Source organism: Aquarana catesbeiana, linkage group LG09, assembly GCF_042186555.1.
Source record: "Aquarana catesbeiana isolate 2022-GZ linkage group LG09, ASM4218655v1, whole genome shotgun sequence".
Classification (NCBI taxonomy): domain Eukaryota; kingdom Metazoa; phylum Chordata; class Amphibia; order Anura; family Ranidae; genus Aquarana; species Aquarana catesbeiana.
This window is the reverse complement of record NC_133332.1, coordinates 137,222,931-137,250,714: the sequence shown is the minus strand read 5'-3', so window position 1 is coordinate 137,250,714 and position 27,784 is coordinate 137,222,931. Positions and strand designations below refer to the sequence as shown.

Sequence of the window (27,784 nt, the reverse complement as noted above, 5' to 3'; positions counted from 1 at the left end):
TCATCATCCCCTCCCTCCTCATCACTGGAGCAAACCTGGCAGTATGCTGCAGCAGGAGGAACATGACTGCCAGATTGCTGTCCTTCTTGGGCACCCCCTCTGTCTGGGCTCACGTTACTGCCTTCCTCTAGCTGAGTACCATCATCGGAGCCTTCAAAACGCTGGGCATCCTCCTGGAGCATGTACCCAACACTGTGGTCAAACAGTTCGGGGGACTCCTCAGGAGGACATGGTGGGGCTAGGGAAGGAGTCACTGATGACATTGAGCCGAGGGAAGAGGCCGCGTTGGCAGCTGCTTTGCCAGACAAAGTACCCTGAGCCTGGGTGAGAAGGGATGAGGAGGATGAGGACGACTTGGTCATCCACTTGACCAAGTCTTCAGCATGTTGCGGCTCAACACGGCCAGCTGCCGAAAAAAAGGCCAAGCATGTCCCACGGCCACGTGCTGATGAGGATTCACCGTGTCCATGACCAGCACTGTTGCCTCTAGACACAGAGCCTGCTTGCCCTCTTTTATTGGCTTGTGACTGCCTGCCTCTCCTTGTTGGCCTTCCAGACATACTATTGGCCTGCAGTGAGATGTAGCTGCACAAAACTGGGATGTATATATATACCAATTATACTGCAGCTAGCAGAATCAACTGCCTGCCTGTAGTATTATTAGTATGAGAACACCTGCACCTGGCTTCAGGTAGCTATACTGTAGTTGCAACTGTGCAGGGTACACAGTACAGTAACTGGAAATATGTCAAGAGCCTACACAAGCACCTGGCTTCAGGTAGCTATACTGTAGGTGCGACTGTGCAGAGTACATAGTACAGTAACTGGAAATACGTCAAGAGCCTACACAAGCACCTGGCTTCAGGTAGCTATACTGTAGGTGCAACTGTGCAGGGTACACAGTACAGTAACTGGAAATATGTCAAGAGCCTACACAAGCCCCTTTCTTCAGGTAGCTATACTATAGGTGCAACTGGAAATACTGTAAAAACACCTGCCTGCCTGTCAGTGTATTAGGAAGAGAATAACAGGAACAAATCCAGATAAACTGAATACAGTATATATATATATATATATATACACTGTATATATATATATATATAACACCTGGGATGCATATACTGACTCGACCTGCCTACTCTATCTAACTTAAATCAAATGACACTGTCTCTGTGTCTATCTCTCTCCAGTCTCCACCTCAACACACTACACAAAGCCGCCACGGAGGCGGCCTTATATAGTGTGGGGCGTATACTAAACCCCCTGAGCCATAATTGGCCAAAGCCTCCTTGGTTTTGGCCAATTATGGCTCTCTGTACACACAGCGCTGTGATTGGCCAAGCATACGTGTCATAGTGCATGTGACATGTACCTCGTATGTGAGCCTGACGTGCAGAGGGAGACCTCTTGTACAGCCCTGGTTCCTGGGTCACTGGAGTTGAGGACAGTGACCGTAGGAGCACAGTGGGGTAAGAGTACCTGGTGGATTCTCTGGAACTGGAGATGATGACCAATGGGAGGCACTGGAACTGGCTGGAGTGCAGGGTGCAGGTAAGCTTGATGCAGGTCAGCAGAGTGCAGATAAGCTGAATCCAGGTCAGCAGGGTGCAGGTAAGCTGGATGCAGGTCAGCAGGCTGCAGGTGAGCTGGATGCAGGTCAGCAGGCTGCAGGTGAGCTGGATGCAGGTCAGCAGGGTCAGGAAAGCTGGATGCAGGTCAGCAGGCTGCAGGTGCACCAAGAAGCAACAAGCGCACGTGGGTGCACACAGCAGGCAGAAGCAAGGTCAGACAAGCCGGGTCGGCAGGCAAGGAATGGTGAAGTTCAGGCTGGTTCTGGTAGCAGGAGATCAGGCAGGCAGGTAAACAGGATCAGGGTTAAGGAAAGCCAAGGTTCAGGATTGGAGACAGCAGCGTAGTCAGGGAGCCAGGTCAGAAGGTAATCGGATACAGGTTACAGGAACAGGTCACAGGTGAAGCTGCAGATCAGACAGCAAGAGCTGAATGGTGGGCGTCCCTCTTAAAGGCCACTGGGTGCCAAAGCCACGTTACTGTGCGCGCATGCACGTTCTCCGTGATCGGCGCATGTGCATTGGCGCATTGGCGCATGTCTGTTCGCTACTGGGGACCTGTTGGCGGGATGCGCCTGAGCCCTGTTGCAGGTCTGGAAGTAGTATGTTCATGACATTGCTCCCCCCTTAAGGACAACCTCCGGGTGCCCAAAAGAGCTCTTTTCTGAGGATGTATCCGGAAGAAGGCCTGGATCAGTTCTTGAGCATGCACATTTTGCTTAGGTTCCGATGAGTTCTCCTCTGGTCCATACCCCTTCCACTTGAAAATATTGAAGTTGGTTACCTCTCCTCCTGGAGTCTAAGACAGCCTCCACCTCATATTCCTCATCCTTATCAATAATAATGGGTTCAGGTGGCCCCAATCCTCTGTCTGGGAAGGGGTCAGTTACTGTGGGTTTAAACAGAGACACGTGAAACACTGGGTGCACTTTGAGTGACTCAGGCAAGGTAAGTTCATAGGAGACCTCATTCAATTTCCTTTTAACTGGGAAAGGGCCAATGAATCTGTGTGCCAACTTCTTTGAAGGGCAGGCCATCTTGAGTTTGGTGGTAGATAACCACACCTGATCACCTGGTTGGAGACGTAATTCACCTCTTCTCTTCCTATCATAAAGCCTCTTGTTGGTTGCCTGCACTTTGGCCATAGCTTCTTGTTGTTGCGACCCAGGAACTCGACAGTGCTTTGTACTGCTGGAACTGGAGATTCCGGGATAATGTTAGGCAGGAAGACAGGATGGAACCCATAGTTTACAAACAATGGTGACTGACCTGTGGCTGAATGGCTGGCATTGTTGAAAGCAAATTCCGCTAGAGGCAAAAGTGCTACCCAATCGTCTTGGACAAATGAGGTAAAACAACGGATGTACTGTTCCAGGGTTTGGTTCGTCCTCTCAGTTTGTCCATTAGTCTGGGGGTAGAAAGCAGATGACATGGAAAGTTCAATTTTCAGGATTTGGCATCTCCAGAAGCGGGAGGTGAACTGGACTCACCTGTCAGATACAATGTTGGTTGGTACTCCATGCAGCCTTACAATCTCCCTGACAAACACCCGAGTGGTTTCCAAAGCAGACGGCGTATTCTTTAGGGGTATGAAGTGGGCCATTTTGGACAAACGGTCGACTACTACAAAGATAGCTGTATGTCCTTCAGAAGGGGGTAGTTCCACTACAAAGTCCATGGCAATCATGCTCCAGGGTCTGTCAGGAATTGCTAGTGGTCTGAGGAGACCCCAGGACTTGGTCCTGGCAGACTTGCTTTGGGTACAGATGACACATGACCAGACATAGTCCTTACAATCTTTCTCAAGCTTCGGCCACCAAAACATGCACTGGATTAGTTCAAAAGTCTTATGAACCCCAAAATGTCCGGCCAGTGGGTGGTCATGACACAGGCTCAGTACTTCTGTCCAGCACCTTTCTGGCACAAAAATTTTGCTGTCCTTCCAAAGCATCCCATCCTTGGGTATCAGGGTTGATCCTGGTGGACCGGACACCCCCTCTGAGGCTTGTTTTAGACCGGACATCAGGTCTGTCTGGAAAAGCAGAAAGTTGCCCTCAGATAAAATGGTGTCCGGGACTGAAGTTTCCTTGGGGTCATCGTACATCCGAGAGAGAGCACCAGGCTTGATGTTCTTTGATCCTGGCCGGTAGGTGATGTGAAATGAAAATCTGGAAAAGAATAACGCCCAACTTACTTGGCGCGGCTTCAAACGTTTGGCAGTTCATAAATATTCCAGATTTTTATGATCCGTGTAGATAAGTATGGGATGTGCAGCTCCCTCTAGCAGGTATCACCATTCTTTGAGCGCGGCTTTAATGGCCAGAAGTTCACGGTCACCTACATCATAATTCTTCTTGGCAGGCGAAAGCTTCCGGGAGAAGAAAGCTATGGGGTGCATGAGATCCTTGAGTCCTTGGCGCTGAGATATTACTGCCCCCACAACTGATTCTGAGGCATCAACCTCGAGTAGGTAAGGAAGAGAGGGATTCGGATGGCTCAAGATGGGGGCAAAAGTAAAAAGTCCCTTTAGGGTAGAAAAGGGGGCTTGAGCCTTGGGATTCCACTGGAATCAGACGTTTTGTCTTGTTAGCTGGGTGATCAGGGAGATAATTGCAGAAAATCCTTTAATAAACCTTCTGTAAAAATTGGCGAAGCCAACAAAACATTTCACCCCCTTCTTGTCTGAGGGTACAGGCCAGTCCAGGACAGCTGTGACCTTTTGTGGGTCCATCTTGAACTCTTCTGTGGAAATTACCAGGCCCAGGAATTGGATACTCTGCCGCTCGAACTCGCACTTTTCTGGTTTGGCGTATAGCCCATGCTGACGGAGCCGGCAGAGTACCATCTTGACGTGTTTCCGGTGCTGATCCAAGGATGAGGAAAAGATCAGGATATCGTCTAAGTAGGCTATGATGAAGATGTCTAGATAGTCTCCGAAGATATCATTTATCAGGTGCTGGAAGGTAGCAGGGGCATTACAGAGACCGAAGGCCATCACTAGGTATTCGTAGTGGCCAAACCTGGTATGGAAGGCCGTTTTCCACTCGCCCCTGCACGAATGCGAACCAAATTGTAGGCCCCACGAAGATCGAGTTTGGTGAACACAACAGTAGTTCTTAGTCTTTGAAAAAGCTCAGGCACCAGGGGTAAGGGATACCGGTTCTTGACCGTGACCTTGTTCCTGGCAGTCCACACAAGGATGCAATGAGTGGTCCTTCTTCTCCACAAAAAAGATTCCTGCCCCAGCCAGAGAGGTGGATGGCCGGATGAACCCCCTCTTAAGGTTTTCATCAACATATTCCTTCAAAACCTCCAACTCCCACTCAGACAGAGGGAAATTCCGCCCGAAGGTGATTTCAGCTCCGGGCAGCAACTCAATCGGGCAATCGTAGGAATGATGAGGAGGAAGTGTCTCTGCCCCTCATTTACTAAAAACGTCTAAGAACTCGTGGTACTGTTCAGGTACCAGTGAGCATAATTCTGAGTCAGCTTCCAGGTACAGCAGAGGGCCAGATATGTTGGTTGTAAGGGCAGACAGTGTCTTTGACAGTAGAGGGATTGAAACTTGATTTCTCCGGAGCCCCAGTCAATTTGTGGGTTGTGATCCTGAAGCCACGGTACTATAGAGTGAAAAAAATGGGGTGGTTGGCGCTACCTACGAAAACCTAAATACTACTGTATATTAGGAAAAAACCACAAGAGGTATTTTATGGTAATAGAGAATTACACACCAATACCCATACCACCTCAGTCAGTATGTGAGATATTATTCCCCAGTGACTGGTGTGGAATAGATATGGAGAGGCCCCTAGATCCCTAGGTTACATTTGTTGAGTGTGTAGTGATGTGGAAAGACTGGTATACATATAGGCTGCCTATATAGGTACAGTATGTAGACAGAGATGCCTCAATATATATGTACTGGTATATACTGTCACGTCTACATAAATAAGTACATAGATCAAACACAAACAGTCAGCCAAGCGGGTATAATACAAATCATTTAGTGAGACTCAAACCCGACATATGCTGCAGTAAGCAAATCAAATTGGTATATAATAGTCCCATAGGCATTTATCTGCATCAAACTAGAACATTATCAGGGTGACTTTAGTGCTTAAAGATGTTTCCAGGTGACTTCTGTGCTCCCCCTTCAGACTTCCTACTCACTGACTCCACGCACCCCTGCAGGGGTAATAGGCATATAGTGCTTTATATGGAGGTCACTGCTACCTGTTGTCTTCGGTGGATGTCCCGGATGTGTCCTGGCTGGTTGGTAGATGCTGTTGTGCCCTCATACACCAAAACATGAAGAAAGAGCTTCCATAGTGTAGTAGTATAAAAAAGCGTCCGTTTATTTAATTAAAAGCATATATACGGAACAAACATCCAAATGCCGTATGTTCCTGACCAGTTATGCACTGGGAAAGGGTAACACCGATTCCCAACAGATAGAAAACAAAATAAAAGCCGATAAAACAAAGCCATGGTAGACCCAAGATGACCGGGAACAGAGGGGAAGCAATTGCATCAAACTTAAGCAGTTCCTTGTGGTTCGAGACCGTAACTACAGGCAGTGGGGGAGTCTCCTGAGTCACCTGGCCAGATTTAATGTGGTATCCATCCGCCAAGAAATTGGAAAGTCCTTGAGCCCTGTGCTTGGAATGGATTGCGTTGTTGGTTGGCAAAGTTCAAATCAATAAAACAACTGCATGCACCAGAGTCTATTATTGCAGTAACAGACACAGTTTTTCCAGAAAACTGAAGGGTGATGGGAATAGCCAGGTGAGTAGAGGGAACCGGGTGACTGGCAGATGGGATGGCTGAAGATCTACGATACTTGGCAGGACATGAATGTACATAATGGCCAGCTCCCCCGCAGTACAGACAAAGGTTGAGCTGTTGCCAATGTAGACGTTCCTCGGCGGACAATGTGGGTCTCATTAGTCCGACCTGCCCAGATTTATGAAAATCCGGTGTTAGTTTAGTTGGTGCAGGATTAACTGGGACCAGTCCAAAGGGAACAGGACTAGAGGTTGTAGGAACTTGGGGTAACATCTAAGTTGGTTGAGTCTGCTGGGTCACCTTCTCCATCCTGCGTTCCCGAAGACGACGGTCTATCTAAATAGTTAGAGTAATCAAGGACTCCAAAGAATTTGGTACACCGACCTGAGCCAATTCATCTTTTAATTCTTCTGACAAGCCTAGGCGAAACTGGTGCCATAAAGCTGCATGATTCCATTTGGTATCTGTGCTCCAGCGCCTAAAGTCTGTTATATAGTTTTTAACCACTCTGCGGCCTTGCTGGAGCGTGCTAACAGCAGCTTCGGCAGTGGAAGTTCGTTGGGGGGTCATCATATAAGAGTGACATTGCATCGAAGAAGGATGACAAAGAGTCCAGAGAAACATGGTGTTCTTCCAGCAGGTGATGAGCCCAGGCTTGTGGTTCTCCTAGCAGAAGTGAGAAAACAAACACCACCTTGGTGTTTTCCTTCAAAAAGGTTAAAGGTAGTAAGTAAAAGTACAGCTCCCATGCATTGCGGAAAGTCCGAAACTTGCTTCGATCCCCGGAAAACTTCTCCGGAATTGGGACCCTCGGTTCTGGAGCTAACATCATTACAGGGAGTGCGGAGGAAGCCTCTGATGACAACCCACTGGAAGGAAGGTTTGTAGTAATCGTCCGGGACTGCACTTGTCTCTCAAGGTGTTCATAGCTGTTCTGGAAGGATTTCACCTCTTGAGTGAGGACAGAGAGCAATTGGCAGATTTCATCAGTAGTGGAGGTCCCTCTTGCAGGCTCAGGCATGGCTGTCTGATACTGATGCGTACCTCGTATGTGAGCCGTAGGAGCACAGTGGTGTAAGAGTGCCTTGTGGATTCTCTGGAACTGGAGATGATGACCAATGGGAGGCACTGGAACCGGCTGGAGTGTAGGGTGCATGTAAGCTGGATGCAGGTCAGCAGGGTGCAGATAAGCTGGATGCAGGTCAGCAGGCTGCAGGTAAGCTGGATGCAGGTCAGCAGGCTGCAGGTGAGCTGGATGCAGGTCAGCAGGGTGCAGGTGAGCTGGATGCAGGTCAGAAGGGTGTAGGTAAGCTCGATGCAGGTCAGCAGGCTGCAGGTGCGCCAAGAAGCAACAAACGCATGTGGGTGCGCACAGCAGGCAGAAGCAAGGTCAGACAAGCCGGGTCATACACAGCAGATCAATCGGCAGGCAAGGAATGGTCAAGTTATTATTATTATTATTATTATTATTATTATTATAGAGGATTTATATAGCGCCGACAGTTTACGCAGCGCTTTACAACAACATTAGGGCAGACAGTACAAGTACAATACAATTCAATACAGGAGGAATCAGAGGGCCCTGCTCGTTAGAGCTTACAATCTAGGAAGGAGGGTCAAGTTATACAAAAGGGTAATAGCTGTGGGGGATGAGCTAATGGAGAAAATAATGCAGTTGTTAGATGGAGGCAGGATAGGCTTCTCTGAAGAGGAAAGTCTTCAGGGATCGCCTAAAAGTGGATAAATTTGGAGACAGTCTGACAGATTGGGGTAGGGAATTCCAGAGGATGGGTGAGGCTCGGGAGAAGTCCTGGAGGCGGATATGGGAGGAGGTGATGAGGGAGCTAGAGAGCAGGAGATCTTGGGAGGAACGGAGATGGCGTTTAGGTTGGTATTTTGAGACTAGGTTAGTGATGTAGCTGGGGGCACAGTTGTGGATGGCTTTGTAACTTATTGTTAGTATTTTGAATTTAATTCGTTGGGCGAGTGGTAGCCAATGGAGGGATTGGCAGAGAGGGGTAGCAGACACTGATCGGTTTGTAAGGTGGATGAGTCTGGCAGCAGCATTCATGATGGACTGAAGGGGGGATAGTCTATTTAAAGGTAAGCCAACGAGGAGTGAGTTGCAGTAGTCAAGGCGAGAGATAACCAGGGAGTGAATCAGGAGCTTTGTAGTTTCACTGGTTAGAAAGGGACGTAGTTTAGAGATGTTGCGGAGGTTGAGGCGGCAAGCTTTGGAAAGTGATTGGATGTGGGGCTGAAAGGAGAGTTCAGAATCTAGGATAACACCTAGCACCCTGACATGTGGGGACGGGTGGATGGTTTTGCCATTGCTCTTCACAGAGAGTTCAGGCTGGTTCTGGTAGCAGGAGATCAGGCAGGCAGGCAGGTAAACAGGATCAGGGTTAAGGAAAGCCAAGGTTCAGGATTGGTGACAGCAGCGTAGTCAGGAAGCCAGGTCGGAAGGTAATCGGACGCAGGTTACAGGAACAGGTCACAGGTGAAGATGCAGATCAGACAGCAAGAGCTGAACAGTGGGAGCCCCTCTTAAAGGCCACTGGGCGCCAAAGCCCCGTTACTGTGCACGCGTGCACGATCTCCGTGATCCCGCGCATGCGCATTGGCGCACGTCTGTTCGCTACTGGGGACCTGTTGGTGGGGATGCGCCTGAGCCCTGTTGCAGGTCTGGAAGTAGTATGTCCATGACAGCATGCTTGGCCAATCATCAGCCAGCAATGCACTGCTATGCCGCAGTGAATTATGGGCCGTGACGCCCCACTCGAATTTGGCGCGAACGGCCCATAACGTACGTAATTTGGCACACGACGGAACACACGATGTTCGAGTCGAACATGCGTTCGACTCGAACACAAAGCTCATCCCTAGTGGGAACCACCCATACCCCTACTCAATGGAAACATGTACTGTCTGCTACCTACACTTATACTAGGAATACTAATGTATGCAAACTGATGCACAAGATAACATTAAGGTGGTACTTAACGACCCATTGTATATCCAAATTTTACTCTCAAACATCTAACTTATGTTGGAGAAACTGCAGACAAGTAGGTACATTATACTCAGTGGTGGCTGGTGTTCAAAATTTTTGAGGGGGCGCAAACAAACTGAAAAAATTCTGAAAAAAAAATCAATTGCAGCCTCACTGTGCCCATCAAACGCAGCCACTGTGCCCATCCATTGCAGCCACTGTGCCCAACAAATGCCGCCACTGTGCCCATCAATTGGAGCCACTGTGCCCATCAAACGCAGCCACTATGCCCATCAAACGCTGCCACTGTGCCCTCAAACGCTGCCACTGTGCCATCAAACGCAGCCACTGTGCCCATCAAACACTGCCACTGTGCTATGGAATGCTGCCACTGTGCCCATGGAATGTCGCGACTGTCCCATCAATTGCTGCCACTGTGCCCATCAAACGCAGCCACTGTGCCCATCAAACGCTGCCACTGTGCCATCAAATGCTGCCACTAGTCCCATCGAATGCTGCCAGTGTGACTCCAAATGCTGCCACTGTGCCCATCAAATGCTGCCACTGTGCTCATCAAATGCTGCCACTGTGCCCATTGAATGCTGTCACTGTGCCCATCAAATGCCGCAACTGTGCCATCAAATGCTGCCACTGTGCCCATTAAAGGCTGCCACTGTTCCATTAAATGCTGCCACTGTGCCCATCGAATACCGCCACTGTGCCATCAAATGCTGCCACTGTGCTATTGAATGCTGCTACTGTGATCTCCCCTGCGCCGTTGTCTGCCCATTACTTAACCTGTCTCGTTGGGGCAGCGGGTGACGGCGGCGAACGGTGTCCTGCATGCATCTCCTCCCGTCCTCTCCTCCCATCCTCTCCCCCTGATAGGCGTCCAATCACAGAGCCTGTCATTTCAGGTGACGCATAACAGACCGAGCGCCTAATTGGTGGAGAGGCGGTTCAGTGTTAGGAAAGTGAATATTCATTCGCTTTTCTAACACACTTGGGTGGACTGCAAGCACCAAGCATGGCACTCACAGTTCAGCCTATTCAAGCCTATGGCTCTAATCACGTGCTTAAAAAACACCCCCTGCCGCTGTAATTCAGGCGACCCGGCACCCAAAAAGGGGACGGGCGCCTGAATAGGGGGTGGCAGTGGTAGCCATGGATAGATTCATGCTACGCATGAATCTATCCATTGGTCATAGAGGGGGTGGCTGGAGAGAGGGGGCGGCACCCGTATGCCCTTATGGACGCACCACCAATGATTATACTACCTTCTGTGGTCCTGAAAGTCACTAGCCAAATTTTGGCCTTACATTTTTGAGGTTATGACTCTTGTACATCAGGACATTACCTATGAAAGAATGCTTGCCCTCTACATGAGCTCCTACAAGGTTGCATTTGACAGTTGGAGCCCATAGTTAGACTGGTATGATAATCACACAGTAGATTGAATTTATTGTATCCGTGAATGGTTTGACCCTGCTCAATGTTTGGTAATCTCTGACTCATGTTACTTTTTATGTATTTCTTACATTTTGTTTACATTCTGTAAAAAGGTTTATGTATACTGTTCTCCAAGTGCAGGCCTTTGGCCCACCTTTGTAGATACTCGGAAACCTATGTACCCTGTTCTTATGTTTTTCTTATGTTTTTCTTTGTGAAAAAACAATAAAAACCTATTGAAACTAAGTGAAGCAAGCCAAGCCAACTGGTATGTTGTTGCCCCCAGGAATGCCATATTCACTACAAGAGGCTGAAGAAACAAAGAACAAAAGAGTCCCTGTGGTTCCAGGAGTGCAGTTGTCTGCAGGGGATGGCTGGGACTGGTGTCTCACAGGAACATAGTTAGCTGGATGAGCAGATGTGTAAGTGAAGGCTAGACATGGTCAGCAACCAGGCAAAGAATTGGTCCAGGCAGCAGACAGAAATGTAATCAATAACTAGGCCAGGATTGATATAGGCAGAAAGCAGAGACAATGCTGCACTGGTGTGGTGGTGATCAGGAACATCATAACTAGTGTGTAAATAATCAGGGACACTAGAACTGGTGTGGTGGTAAATTCGTACAGTGTAACTGGTGTGATGGTGATTATGGATAATATGAATAGTGTAGTAGTGATCAGGGACACTTTAACTGGTGTGGCGTGATAATCAGGGACAATATAAGTGGTGTGGTGGTGATCAGGTACACTGTAACTGGTGAGATGGTGATCAGGGACAATATTACTGATGTGACGGTAATCAGGGACAATATGACTGGTGTGGCAATGGTGTGGCAATATGACTGGTGTGGCCATGATCACTGACATTTTGAGTGGTGTGGGGGTTTCACTATGAGTTGGTGACAGTGATAAGGGACAATATTAGTGATGTGGCAGTGATCAGGGACACTGGGTCTGGTGTGGTGATGATCATGGACACTGTGACTGCAGTGAAGGTTATCAGGGACACTGTAGCCTGCGTGGTGGTGATCCAGGATTCTGTAACTACTGTGTCAGTGATCAGGGATACTGTAACTGGTGTGGCACTGATCAGGAACACTATAACTTTACTGTGGTCTATTGTGCTGTCTCAAGGTATTTAAGCAAGTAATTTGGAGGATAGGTGGAGGTTCACTTTTGGATATTGAGTGTAATGTGTACATAGAAAAATCTGATGCATATTATATTTGTTTTAAACCAACTGGTGTGTTTGACAAAAGAGCTCATTTAAAGCAGTGTATTAGCTTACTACAAATTAGCATTTCTTCATTTTTAGTTTTGTCTTTTAAAAGATACCACTATTGGTATACTGTTTTTATGGCATACAAGAATGCATTGTTTGCACTTTATCTACAGTATACAAAAAAAGGAAATATTTGATACTTGTTACTTTGGCTGAATCCAAAGTCACCCAGAGAGATAGACCAGCAATTGCTTTCTTTGCTGTATTAGGATGCTGTGTTTTCAAAGACCCTTGTACAAAAGTCAATTTCACCAGCCCACTTATTATAATTAAAAGATGATTGCGGGATAGAATAATCCAATAAAGGTGCAGCAAAGCTGCCACATTCCAAACATTGTACTGGTAGATCTAATTATCACAGTCAAATGGTTATGCCACATTGGCCGCTATACTTAAGTGCGTACCTTTAATTAGCTGATGCACTAAAGCAAGTCTAATGATGTTTGAAAGGGGTAGATTAATAATCCTTCCCATGATGCCATTAGCAAATCAGTAATTTATCTGAGTGATTATTCCATGAATAAAATTTTAAACTCATTATATGAAGATGTGCTACCCCCACTAACAATAAGTGTATTTCATTGAATTAAATATTTATTAAAATTACAGCTGATTATTTAACATTATTACAACTGAGGTCAAGTGTATGCAAATGAATCATATAAACCTCTACTCTGAAATATGCCACTTTATAAAAAGTGTAAATAATCTAAAATGCATATGTAGACTGTACAATACAACTTTAATTTTAAAAGGACTGTATAGTTATTTTGCATATATGTTTATTTCTACATTTAAAATGGGCAGGGATACAACATTTTTTTTTAAGTTAGTTAAACATGAAAGTAAAATTAAAAGGCCTTTGTAGCACCCTCTAGTTGGGTAGGTGCTAGAGTGAGGATTTTTCTGATAGAGACCCAATAATGACCAACTGAGAAATGCATCCCAGCTTAGTCTCTCTATAAATTTATGGCAGCTTATGGGGTGGCGCAGACAGGGGCATGGCGCAGACATCATGGCTCTTTCCTGAGTGGCTCTGTCACGAGTGATGTGCAGTTTCACCAACGCAGTTTAACGAAAGCAGGATAACTAAAGCTGCATGAACAACAGGAATTCTGCTCCACTCTGCAAGACGACAAGCAAACCACCTTTGAAATTTATTTTATATTAGGTTAGTTTCCCACTCTCTATCCACTAACATGCTCCTTATTCTCTTCCTTCTCACATTGGTGTCTTCTATCCTCAAATTATCTTTACTCTACCCCTCCTCTCTTCCCTGCAGCATGCACATATCACCCTCACTCCTACCCTCTCCCTACTATGGCACCCATCATCTCCTGCAGTTGCTGCACCCACATGCTGACATAAACACCAGGGCCACTAGACACGTGCGCTCATGCACATCCCACTCCCACCTTGCCTTCCTCACCCTCCTCCTTCTCCTAGTCTCAGGTGACATTTCTCCTAATCCTGGTTCGCCATTTTCCAAATGCAAGCCATATATCCAATACCCCTCCCCCTCTGGCAACCACCGCAATCCACTCAGTTTAATTTCTATCCCCCTGCTTCCTCAAAGCACCCCACCAATCTCATGTGCCCTTTGGAACGCCCGCTCCATCTGTAACAAGCTAACATCTGTACATGACCTCTTCATCTCTCATGGTTTGAACATACTCGTCATAACAGGAACCTGGCTGCAAAATTTTGACTCAGCTTCTCCTGCTGCCCTCTCCCATGGTGGTCTCCATTGGACTCACTCCTCCAGACCCAACAGACAGAAAGGAGGTGGAGTTGGCTTCCTTCTGTCCCCACAAAGCACCTTCCAAGTCCTTACTGTCCCTCCCTCTCTATCCCTCTCTTCTTTCGAGATGCACTGTATTCGTCTGTTTTCTCCCATTTCTCTGAGGATTGCAGCAATTTATAGGCCTCTAGGACCGGTATCGCGGTATATGACTTTGGTGCCTGGCTACCCTACTTTCTCTCCTCTGAAATACCCACCATTATTCTTGGTGACTTTAACATTCCTGTCAATGTTAACAGCCCAACTACAGCTAAACTTCTCAACTTAACCTCATCTTTTGACCTAACCCAATGGACACATACTTCCACTCACTTCAATGGTAATACCCTTGACCTTGTATTCTCCCATCTCTGCAACCCTGGCAACCTCACCAACACCCCCTTTCCTCTATCTGATCACAACCTCATTACTTTCACTGTATCCTTGCCTCCAACCACCCATCCCTCCAAGCAGCAAACAATTACTTGTAGAAACCTTCGCCACTTTAACCCTTCTCTTCTCTATTCTGCTACTGACCACCTATATGACATAATATCTCCCCTGTCCTGTCCTGACGTGGCCACTTCTGTCTACAACAGTTCACTCTCATCATCACTAGATGCACTTGCTCCTCTAACCACACGCAGAATTAGGCCCCGACCGTTACAACCCTGCCAAACTGACAACACTAGAAATCTCAAGAGACATTACGACTGTGGCGTAAAACCAAATGCCTGCAAGACTTCACCCTATATAAATCTGCCCTTCTAAAATACAATTCATGCCTCCATGCTGCCAAACAAGCCTACTTTGTCTCTCTTATTAATTCCTTGTCATCCAGTCCCCGTCGGCTCTTCTCAACCTTTAACTCTCTGCTTCGTCCACCACCCCCTCTACCCACTAACTCACTCACTGCCCAAGAGATTGCCAATCACTTCAAAGACAAGATCGATGCAATTCGTGAGGACATCTCCACTGTGCGTACGTCTTCCCCACCCATCATACCTTGCCCAGCAGCACATTCAACACTCTCCTCTTTTGAATTGGCTACTACGGAAGAGGTTACAAAAATTTTCTCGGATGCCCACCTAACCAATTGTCCCTTGGATCCTGTTCCCTCACAACTTCTACGGTCACCCTCTTCTTCTATCCTATGCTCCCTCACCCACATCTTCAATCTCTCCCTTTCTAGTGGCATTTTCCCCTCCCCTCTAAAACATGCACAGATCACTCCCATTCTTAAAAAGCCCTCACTGGACCCTACCGACCTGAACAACTTAAGACCCATCTCATTACTCCCATTCACCTCTAAACTTCTAGAACGCTTAGTCTACAACCGTCTTAGCTCCTACCTCAATGAAAATAACCTTCTTGACCCCTTACAGTCTGGCTTTCGCTCGCAGCACTCCACGGAAACTACCTTACTAAAACTCACTAACGATTTACTAACTGCTAAAACCAACAGCCAGTACTCCATACTCCTACTACTTGACCTCTCTGCGGCCTTTGATACTGTTGACCACCCGCTCCTTCTCAATAAACTACATTCCCTTGGCCTCCGAGATTCTGCTCTATCCTGGTTCTCTGGCTATTTATCACAGCGCTCCTTCAGTGTCAACTACAACTCTGTCTCCTCCTCTCCATTGCCCCTTTCTGTGGGGGTCCCCCAAGGCTCGGTTCTTGGACCCATTCTCTTCTCTATCTACACCTCCTCCCTTGGTCACTTAATAACTGCCCACGGCTTCCAATACCACTTATACGCTGATGACACCCAAATCTATCTGTCTACTCCTCACCTCACTCCTTCAGTCTCCTCTCGCATTACTAACTTACTAACTGACATATCAGCATGGATGTCGCACCACTTCCTTAAACTAAATCTCTCTAAAACTGAGCTATTATTATTCCCCCCTGCCCGTGCCCCCCTCCATGACTTTTCCATCAAAATCAACAATGCAACCATCAGTCCCTCCCCTCACGCCAGGGTACTAGGTGTAATCCTAGACTCTGACTTGTCATTTCAGCCTCAAATCCAATCGCTGTCAAAAGTTTGTAGAATTCACCTCCGTAACATCTCTAAAATTCGCCCTTTTTTAACAAATGAAACCACCAAGCTCCTCATTCACTCCCTTGTTATCTCTCGCCTTGACTATTGCAACTCCCTTCTCATTGGCCTACCGCTCCATAGGCTATCCCCTCTTCAGTCTATCATGAATGCTGCTGCCAGACTTATCCACCTTACCAACCGCTCAGTGTCTGCCAACCCTCTACTTCAATCCCTACACTGGCTCCCAATCACCCAGCGAATTAAATTCAAAATTCTAACCACAACATACAAAGCCATTCACAACTCTGCCCCAAGCTACATCACTAATCTTGTCTCCAAATATCGCCCAAATCGACCCCTCCGCTCTTCTCAAGACCTCCTGCTTTCAAGCTCTCTCATCTCTTCCTCCCATGCTCGTCTCCAGGATTTCTCCAGAGCCTCTCCCATCCTCTGGAACTCGCTACCTCCATCTATCCGGCTATCCCCTACTCTTGCTACCTTCAGGCAATCCCTGAAAACTCATCTCTTCAGGAAAGCCTATCATGTCTCCAACTAATCTCCTACCACTTCCACCAGCTCATTCCCCACAGTTACAACCTTTTGTACCACTTGCCCCACCCTATTAGATTGTAAGCTCTTCTGAGCAGGGCCCTCTTAATCCTATTGTATTGTATTGTATTATAACTGTATTGTCTCCCTTTTATATTGTAAAGCGCTGCGTAAACTGTTGGCGCTATATAAATCCTGAATAATAATAATAATAATAATAATAATAATGATAGAGTGAGGAAATTTAAGCAGGCCTAGCTTATGGCTGATGTTTGTTTTCATTCTAGGCTGGGAGTGGCTCAGGGCAGGGCTGGGTGACTCACAGGTAACATCACTGTCACCTCTCTCTTCTTTCTAGAAGGTGCTATAAAGAGAGGAGGAGAGGAAATATGGAGTTGCCTGTGGTGTCTTGAGAAGTTTTTACAAATCCCCAACTTGGATTGGCAGGGGGCAGGCCTCCTCAAATACCTTGTGTCAGCCCAGCTGAGGATGAGTTGTCGGGTGGAAGAGCTGGAGTAAGAGAGTATGGAGGCTGTCGGGGCCCACGGGGAGCTTCCCAGTCTGGGGGGGACCCTGGGCCGGGGCTCTAGTGCATCTAGGAGGAGAGACGAGATCCTGAAGGAGAGAAACACGAGAGAGCAAGGAGAGGACAGCGGGAGAGAACACTGCTAAGAGCCTCCAGGGAGGACAACTGGTCGCAGCCTGGAGGGCTGGTGAGTGAGGCACAGTTGGGAGGACTGGGGAGGTATGCCTGAGAGAACTGGGAGTTTTCAGTTTGAGATGGATGCAGAACCAGAAGAGAGGACTGTGGGAAGGGCAGTGGGAAGAGGTCATTGCAGCCAGGCTGGCTGGCAGGGCCTGAAGAGAGCTATCTGGGATTGGTAGCTGAATAGAGTATAGCTAGCACCGGAACTATTTCTACACCATAGGGGAAAAATGCAATCCATTGAGGCCTGGTTAAGTTAGTGTCAGGCCTAAACATGCGGTCTGGAGGAGTAACAGTCTGCAGCAAGGGAAGTGCTGAAGTAGTAACATTATGCAGCAAGGGAAGTGCTGGAGGAGTGTAAGAAACAAGGTCTTAAGCAAGAGTTTGTACTGCAGTGTATATACAGGATTGTATATAGCAGTCCCAAGCAAGTTACACTGAATTTTCTGGGCATCCCATAACTTCCCTTTCCCATCCAAGTTCAATCCCCTCATAATAAAAACAAAACAAAAACAAAGTTCATGTACTGTTCTGTGTCTCTGAGTGCCTGAGAGATGGATGCTGGGCTGGGTGAAAGGTGAACCACAACATTCAGCAACCCCTAGGGGGTCATGACTACACCTTCTTAATCCAAGGCCTTCTCCAGCCTTTAGGACCACTTTAAGGCATTTGTGGATTTGCTGACCCTATTTTCCAATTTTTCAATTTCTTTGCTGCAATACATTTATAAAATGCAATAAACATAGGTGTGTACAGCCTATGGCATTAGGGTGTGCCCCACAAAGCTTAAAAACACATTCATATGTGTGTATATATACAGTATCTCACAAAAGTAAGTACACCCCTCACATTTTGGTAAATATTTTCATGCGACAGCACTGAGAAATTACACTTTGCTACAATGTAAAGTAGTTGATGTACAGCATGTATAACAGTGTAAATTTGCTGTCCCCTCAAAATAACTCAACACACAGCCATTAATGTCTAAACCACTGGCAACAAAAGTGAGTACTTAATGTTGTCACATGAAAAGATATAATAAAATATTTACAAATATGTGAAATATGTGAGGGGTGTACTCACTTTTGTGATATACTGTATACACACAGTACAGTATTAGCTGTAAGGTGGCCTGTAGCACTGAATGCTTCTGAACAACTTTGTTTTTAATAAAATGTACCTTTTAAAGGAGCATATGATTGTCTTCTGAAGGGTTAATAACATATGCACTCTTTCTGTTCAAAATATTAAGAATGTCTTTCTTTAAATATAGTGCTATCAGGATTGTTGAAGCTACATGACACAACAGTGCCACATAATAAAAATTATTGAACACATAACATTCTATATGCCAGGTGCCATACCCTGTAAGAAATAGCAGCTGCAGCTGAAACCAAAATGCAATTAAAATGATTATTTTGCTGTTAAAAATTAAAGAAATGGAAAAAAAACATCCATACTTACTTATATCACCGACCTTCACAGCATTTAAAATCCAAAGCTGATGTGTTGAGTGTCTTGTCCCCTCTGTGTTTTGTGGTTTCTTCTGCCAGCCCCTTAGGTTAATACAGGACACAGTAGTGTTATGGGGCCATCATAAGGTACTACAGTGTGGGCTGTGGGCAAAAATGATAGGACACATGACCATTACATGGACACTTTTAAAAAGTTATTTTAATCAGTTAAAGCAGCCTTCTCTCACTGACAATCACATCAGCACCCAACTCTGAATGCTGATATGAAATCACCTTACATTCATTAGTTAAAAAAAAAAAAAAAAAAAAAAAAAAATATATATATATATATATATATATATATATATATATATATATATATACAAACTATATTACCAAAACTATTGGGACACCTGCCTTTACACGCACGTACTAATTAAGGGGAGTGGTTAATTGCTCACAGGTGCTTGAGGCCTATAACCTTGTGTAGAACTCATATTGAGCCTGCTCATTTTGAGTCTGTTGGAACTCTGTCCAAGTGGAACTGGTCTAAGTGGTGAGTTAAAAACCAGAGTTATGCCGCGTACACATGACCGGACTTTACGGCAGACTTTGTCCGTCAGACTTTTCGACTGACTTTATGATGGAGTTTCCGAATTAATGGACTTGCCTACACACGATCAACCAAAGTCCAACGGATTCGTACGTGATGACTTACGACCGGACTAAAACAAGGAAGTTCATAGCCAGTAGCCAATAGCTGCCCTAGTGTCGGTTTTTGTCCGTTGGACTAGCATACAGACGAGCAGACTTTTCGACTGGACTCGTGTCCATCAAAAAGATTTGAAACATGTATTATTTCTAGGTCCGTTGAACTTTTGGGGAAAAAAAGTCCACTGGAGCCCACACACGATTGAATTGTCCAACGGACTCCGGTCCACAGGACCAAGTATGCCGTAAAGTCTGGTCGTGTGTACGAGGCATTAGTGGAACTGGTCTAAGTGGTGAGTTAAAACCAGAGTTAGTGGAACTGGTCTAAGTGGTGAGTTAAAACCAGACTTTAAAACAGGAGGTTATAACAGGGGTCATAGTACCTGTGTAGTGTGAGTACCTGAGTGTTGTCTGAGTTGTGTGTGTGGATCATTAGTACTTGTGTATTGTGTACTGTATACTTGTGTATTACGAGTGCACGTAGGTCTGCGAATGCACGTAGTTCTGCGGGTGCACATAGTTCTGCGAGTGTTCTGCGAGTGCACGTAGTTCTGCGAGTGTTCTGCGAGTGTACGTAGGTCTGTGAGTGCGCGTAGTTCTGCGAGTGTTCTGCGAGTGCACGTAGTTCTGTGAGTGTTCTGCGAGTGCACGTAGGTCTGCGAGTGCATGTAGTTCTGCGAGTGCACGTAGGTCTGCGAGTGTTCTGTGAGTGCACGTAGTTCTGTGAGTGCACATAGGTCTGCGAGTGCACGTAGGTCTGCGAGTGTTCTGCGAGTGCACGTAGTTCTGCGAGTGCACGTAGGTCTGCGAGTGCAAGTAGTTCTGTGAGTGCACGTAGGTCTGCGAGTGGTCTGCGAGTGCACATAGGTCTGCGAGTGCACGTAGTTCTGCGAGTGTTCTGCGAGTGCACGTAGTTCTGCGAGTGCACGTAGTTCTGCGAGTGCACGTAATTCTGCGAGTGGTCTGCGAGTGTACGTAGGTCTGTGAGTGCACGTAGGTCTGCCAGTGCACATAGTGCACATAGTTCTGCGAGTGTTCTGCGAGTACACGTAGGTCTGCGAGTGGTCTGCGAGTGAACGTAGGTCTGCAAGTGAACGTAGGTCTGCGAGTGCATGTAGGTCTTTGAGTGTTCTGCGAGTGCACATAGTTCTGCGAGTGCACATAGGTCTGCGAGTGGTCTGCGAGTGCATGTTGGTCTGCGAGTGCACATAGGTCTGCGAGTGCACGTAGTTCTGCGAGTGTTCTGTGAGTGCACGTAGTTCTGCGAGTGCACATAGTTCTGTGAGTGGTCTGCGACTGCACATTGGTCTGCGATTACACGTAGGTCTGCGACTGTTCTGCAAATGCACATAGTTCTGCGAGTGCACATAGTTCTACAAGTGCACGTAGGTCTGCAAGTGCACGTAGTTCTGCTAGTGTTCTGCGAGTGTTCTGCGAGTGCATGTAGGTTTGTGAGTACCTGTGTATTGTCTTGTTGAGTATCTGTGTATTGTCTTGAGTATTAGTGTCAGGAAGCTAGTTGTTAGATAATTTGGACAGGGTATAATCCCCAATCCTCATTAAATTTAATAGGTATGATGCCCGGCGGGTGTGGAGAGGCGACTCTGTACATCTTGCGGCATGTATGCGTTCCTTGATCATCCGATCGAGGGCGAATACTGCTGTGCAAAATGTAAGCACTTTGTTTCCCTGGAAGTCCAGGTTCTGAATCTGGGGAAGCAACTGTCAGCACTGAGAAGTCCCTCCATACTAAAGGAGAGCCAGGAACATACACGGCAGGTGGCGGCAGGGGCCAGCACAGAGGTGCAGGCACTAGCAAAGAGTAGATGGGTGACAGTCAGGAAGGGTAAAGGGGGAAGTGCCAGGGAGGCCGATCCAGGGCTGGAGCATCCCAATAAGTATGCTCCATTGAGTGACATTGGTGAAACCAGTCAGGGACCAGCACTGCTGGAGCTGAGGCACTCTCCTAGTGCTAGGGAAGAACTCCAGTGAGAGTGGGGGGGAAGCGAAGGGAAAGGAAATACAGATTATGGTGGTAGGGGGCTCAATTCTTAGAAGGACAGAGAGGACAATCTGTAACAAAGACCTGAAGTGCCAAACAGTATGTTATCTACCGGGCGCTTGGGTTCGGCACATCACGGATCTGGTGGACAGATTACCGGGAGGGTCTGGGGAATTCCCAGTGGGTCATGGTGCAAGTTGGCACCAATGACAAAGTCAGAGGCAGATGGAGTGTCCTAAAGAACAATTTTAGGGACTTAGGAGCTAAATTGAGGAAAAGGACTTCCAAGGTAGTATTCTCAGGAATACTACCTGTACATCGAGCCACACCAGAAAGGCAGAGGGAAATTAGGGAAGTAAACAAGTGGCTGAAGAGCTGGTGTAGTAAGGAGGGTTTTGGGTTCCTGGAGGACTGGGCCGACTTCTCAGTCGATAACCAGTACTATAGAAGGGACAGACTGCACACAAATGAGGGTCCAGAGGTAGAGATAGTCAGCATGGAACATATTCCAGAGGGTAGTATTGGGGGCATTAGTGGTAGGTTGACTAAAGCACAAAAACCCAAGGTAAGTATAGTAGCAAGTCCTAGTTGCAATCTCAGAACACTCAATACAAGGACAATATGCGAACGATCTAAACTATGTGGCATGTTCACCAATGCCAGGAGCATGGTGGACAAGATGGGTGAACTAGAGATACTATTGTACGAGGAGGCTTTGGATTTTGTGGGAATTTCAGAGACCTGGTTCAACAGCTCTCATGATTGGCTGACAAACATTCAAGGGTATACCCTTTACTGCAAGGATAGAGAGGGTAAAAAATGGGGAGGGGTATGCCTATATATCAAGAATAATGTACAAGTGAATGTGAGAGATGACATCACTAAGGGAGCTAGGGAGGAAGTGGAATCCTTATGGGTAGAGCTCCAAAGGGATGAAGCTAAGGGGAAAATAATATTGTGAGTATTCTATAGGCCCCCTAACCTAAGGGAGGAAGTGGAGACAGATCTCCTATCACAATTTGGATTAGCAGCAAGGATGGGAAGTGTTATCATAATGGGGGATTTTAATTATCCAGGCATAGACTGGGTGGAGGGATTCATTTAAGGCAAGCCAGTTCCTTAATGTCTTTCAGGACAATTTTATGAGTCAGATGGTCGATGCACCAACTAGAAATAAAGCATTACTGGATCTACTGATTACCAACAATACAGACCTGATCACGGATGTGGAGATACGGGGCGATTTAGGTAACAGCAATCACAGGTCAATTAGTTTCAGTATAAATCACACAAATAGGAAACAAAAAGGGAATACAAAGACACTGAATTTTAAAAGAGCCAACTTCCCTAAACTACAAACTTTGCTAAAAGGCATAAATTGGGATAAAATATTAGGAAAAATCCCATCCCATCCCATTGGGTAATAAATTTAAAAGAGCGAACACAAGTCCTGGATGGCTTAACTCCAATGTAAAAATGCATATAAAAGCAAAGGAGAAGGCCTTAAAAAAATACAAGGTTGAGGGATCAGCATTAAGACTTTATAAAGAATGCAACAAGAAATGTGAGAGTGAAATTAGGACTGCTAAGATAGAACATGAAAGACACACAGCAGAGGAGAGCAAAAAAAATCTTAAGAAATTCTTTAAGTATGTAAACAGTAAAAAAGGGAGGACAAACCATATTGGCCCCATAAAGAATGAGGAAGGATATCTGGTTACAAAGGATGGGGAGATGGCAAAGGTATTGAATTTATTCTTCTCCTCAGTCTTCACGAGGGAATCGGGGGGCTTTAGTAACCAAAACTGCAATGTTTATCCTCATGACACATCACAGGAAGCACCTCCATGGTTAACAGAGGACAGAATTAAAATTAGACTTGAGAAACTTAACATTAATAAATCACCGGGACCAGATGTCTCGCTTCCGAGGGTACTTAGGGAACTTAGTCAAGTGATTGCCACACCGTTGTTCCTAATTTTTACAGACAGTCTACTGACTGGAATGGTACCAGGTGATTGGAGAAAAGCCAGTGTAGCACCAATATTTAAAAAGGGCCCAAAATACATCCCTGGGAATTACAGACCAGTTAGCCTAACATCAATAGTATGTAAACTCTTGGAGGGGATGATAAGGGACTATATACAAGATTTTTAGTAATGAGAACGGTATCATTAGCAGTAATCAGCATGGATTCATGAAGAATCGTTCTTGCCAAACCAATCTACTAACCTTCTATGAGGAGGTAAGTTTCCATCTAGATAAAGGAAGGCTCGTAGACATGGATTTTGCAAAAGCTTTTGACACAGTTCCCCATAAACGTTTACTGTACAAAATAAGGTCCGTTGGCATGGACCATAGGGTGAGTACATGGATTGAAAACTGGCTACAAGGGTGAGTTCAGAGGGTGGCGATAAATGGGGAGTATTCGGAATGGTCAGGGGTGGGTAGTGGGGTCCCCCAGGATTCTGTCCTCAGACCAATCCTATTTAATTTGTTCATAAACGACCTGGAGGATGCTATAAACAGTTCAATCTCTGTATTTGCAGATGATACTAAGCTAAGCAGGGCAATAACTTCTCCGCAGGATGTGGAAACCTTGCAAAAAGATCTGAACAAATTAATGGGGTGGGCAACTACATGGCAAATGAGGTTCAATGTAGAAAAATGTAAAATAATGCATTTTGGTGGCACAAATATGAATGCAATCTATACACTGGGGGGGGTGAACCTCTGGGGGAATCTAGGATGGAAAAGGACCTGGGGGTCCTAGTAAATGATAGGCTCAGCAATGGCATGCAATGCCAAGGTGCTGCTAATAAAACAAACAGAATATTGGCATGCATTAAAAAGGGGATCAACTCCAGAGATAAAATGATAATTCTCCCACTCTACAAGACTCTGGTTCGGCTGCACCTAGAGTATGCTGTCCAGTTCTGGGCACCAGTCCTCAGGAAGGATGTACTGGAATGGAGCTAGTACAAAGAAGGGCAACAAAGCTAATAAAGGGTCTGGAGGATCTTAGTTACAGTAGGTGACCGCGATATTGTGTCAATCTCGCCGCATTTCTTGGCGAGATTTGACACCTGCGAGCCCCGTCGCAGGAGCCAGCGCCGAGATGGCTCACTCATCGGGAAAGGAAAACTTTTTTTTTCCTTTCGCGATGAGTGACAGGCAGTGCTGACAGCTGTCTGGTATGAATCCTGAGGGGAAACACCGTGCCAAATTTTAAATAAAAAAACAGCGTGGGTTCCCCCCCAGAGGCATACCAGGCCCTTAGGTCTAGTATGGATTGTAAGGGGAACCCCTATGCCGAAAAATCGTCGTGGGGTCCCCCCAAAATCCCCCCAACACAGGGTTGGGGGCTGGGATCTGGGGACCCCCTTATTAAAGGGGGCTCCTGGATTCCAATAAGCCCCCCGCCCGCAGACCCCGACAACCAACGGCCAGGGCTGTCGGGAAGAGGCCCTTGTCCTCATCAACATGGAGACAAGGTGCTTTGGGGTGGGGGGCCGCAGGGCGCCCCCCTCCCCCAAGGCACCCACCCCCCCATGTTGAGGACATGCGGCCTGGTACAGCTCAGGAGGGGGGGCGCTCGCTCGTCCCCACCCCCTTTCCTGGCCGGCCAGGCTGCGTTCTCGGATAAGGGTCTGGTATGGATTTTGGGGGGACCCCCACGCCGATTTTTTGGCGTAGGGGGTTCCCCTTACAATCCATACCAGACCTAAGGGCCTGGTATGCTCCTGGGGGAACCCGCGCCGGTTTTTTATTTAAATTTGGTGCGGCGTTCCCCCTCAGGATTCATACCAGACAGCTGTTAGCACTGCCTGTCACTCATCGTGAAAGGAAAAAAGTTTTCCTTTCCCGATGAGCGAGCCAGCGCGACATGCACAGTACCCTGTCGCCGAGAACCAGCATGATGGTATCGCGCTGGAAACACAATCTCGCGGTCAGGTACTGTATGAGGAAAGGTTGCGAGCACTAAACTTATTCTCTCTGGAGAAGAGACGCTTGAGAGGGGATATGATTTCAATATACAAATACCGTACTGGTGACCCCACAATAGGAATAAAACTTTTTCGCAGAAGAAAGTTTAACAAGACTCGTGGCCACTCATTAAACTTAGAAGGAAAGAGGTTTAACCTTAAACTACGTAGAGGGTTCTTACTGTAAGAGCGGCAAGGATGTGGAATTCCCTTCCACAGGCGGCGGTCTCAGCGGGTAGCATCGATAGCTTCAAGAAACTATTAGATAAGCACCTGAATGACCACAACATACAGGGATATACAATGTAATACTGACACATAATCACACATAGGTTGGACTTGATGTACTTGTGTCTTTTTTCAACCTCACCTACTATGTGACTATGTAACTATGAACTTTAATGGCATCCCAGTCTTAGTCCGTAGAGTTCAATATAGAGTTGGCCTGCCCTTTACAGCTATAACAGCTATAACTCTTTTGCGAAGGCTGTCCACAAGGTTTAGGAGTGTGTCTATGGGAATGTTTGACCATTCTTCCAGAAGCGCAATTGTGAGGTCAGGCACTGATGTGGACAAGAAGGCCTGGCTCACAGTCTCGGCTATAATTCATCCCAAAGGTGTTCTATCAGGTTGAGGTCAGGACTCTGTGCAGGGCCGTCAAGTTCCACCACCCTAAACTCGCTCATCCATGAAGATATGGACCTTTTTTGTGCACTGGAACTCTGTTGGAGCCATGTTGGAACAGGAAGAGGCGATTCCCAAACAGTTCCCACAAAGTTGGGAGCATAAAATTGTCCACAATGTCTTGGTATGCTGACGCCTTGAGAGTTCCCTTCACTGGAACTAAGGGGCAAAGCCAAACTCCTGAAAAACAACCCACACCATAATACCCCCTTCACCAAATGATTTGGACCACTGCACAAAGCAAAGTCCATAGACATTGATGACATAATTACCATATATGATACTTTAAGAGTCTTAGGGTAAGAAAAGGATTTGTACCATAGGATCCAAGTGTTGGGTAAGTGTATCAGCAAACACAGTAGGAGGTACCGACTCACCATCAAAGGTGGTGCCTTTCCCTTCAACTCCTAAACACAGAGTTTAGGAGTTGCCAATAGTATATAAATTTGCTTTATTGGTATCAAAAATGGAGACAAAAACAAGAAAGCAAACTGCACATGAAATAAAAAATTAGGACAACCTTGTCGCTAAAAACACACACACGGGTCCATAAGCACTCAACATATGTATGACCAGCAATAATAGGCAATATAATATGGTAAGAGAACACTTGAGATCAGGTGAGAGTGAGTAACAGGAAACTTCAGTGGTGTCATCCCGAATATAGCTATACACAAACACTGTGGACTTCCATTCTCTCTATTTACCTATGATCTGCCAAGGAGGGCTAGTGCAAAACATGGTATCATATGTAAACAATGTTCCTCCACTGGAAGTCTGCAAACCAAGAGAACTATAGATGCAGTTCTTTCATGCATAGAAATGTCAGCACTTGTGAGGAGGGGGGGGGGCAGTAATAATCACTATTCTGACCCATTGTACCCCCACTGGATCTCTATACGATCAATTCTCATGACTCCCTTGGTAGTATGGGTCTACGTTAGAGAAGTGTTGTATGGTGCTACTCACGGTTGTGTGGGTGGGGTGTCACACTGTGAGATGCAGGGCCCTCTCAGTGAGAATCTCTGGATGTTCACTGGTGATGTGCTGGACTCTCCTCCCAGCCAAGGGTATGCCTGCAGGTGCATAGAGACAGTTTTGTCATCTATCCTCTGTATTTACTGCAGCAGGTATTCCTCTTGGCTTGATGTTCCGGTGAGTCACTGGACAGAAAGTGGCGGCGGTGTGGGAGCCTTGAGCACTTCAGTGTGAGCCTCGGTTTACATGAACGAGATGAGTCGTGGATCGCCTGATTCTCTCCACCTTGGCTGATCGGATTATGAAGGGTAGCGAGGGCTAGGGCAATCATCAAGGGGTGGCTGGTTGGAGCCATACTCATGGCGAATCCTGCGGCAGGTCCCTCACACTCCCTCATTGAGCGAGGTGGCTGGAACAGCTATGGGAAGCCAGTGGGATGATCCGTGGAGAATGGCATTGGGTGCAGGTGGACTTCTTCCCCACACTCTGCTTGCAATGTATTGACATTTCTATGCATGAAGAAAATTAAGCTGTATATAGTAGGTGCACTGGTGCACCCAGCAAATGTAAGTTGTTTACCTTTTATAAATAAAAGCACAGAGTTTTAATGATATAAGCACTATTGGAGCTGTTTTTGACCAAGCTCAAGTGTGAGGTCACATACTCTCAGGTAAACACGCACTTAATGGGGGAGCACAAGGGTGTGTGTTAACACATGCATGAAGAAATAAGAAGGCTCTTTTTTTTTTACTCAATACATTTTTATTGAAAGATTTCCTACAATACAAAGTTATGCAAAAATCATGTTAGAG

At 46.4% G+C, this 27,784-nt stretch overlaps 1 protein-coding gene across 1 annotated transcript in view; it reads right to left on the bottom strand.

Annotated features, from left to right (window-relative positions):
* The window catches only part of LOC141108985 (zinc finger BED domain-containing protein 4-like), a 111,336-nt gene that overhangs the window by 60,175 nt on the left and 23,377 nt on the right, over window positions 1–27,784 (bottom strand). The window lies entirely within an intron of this gene.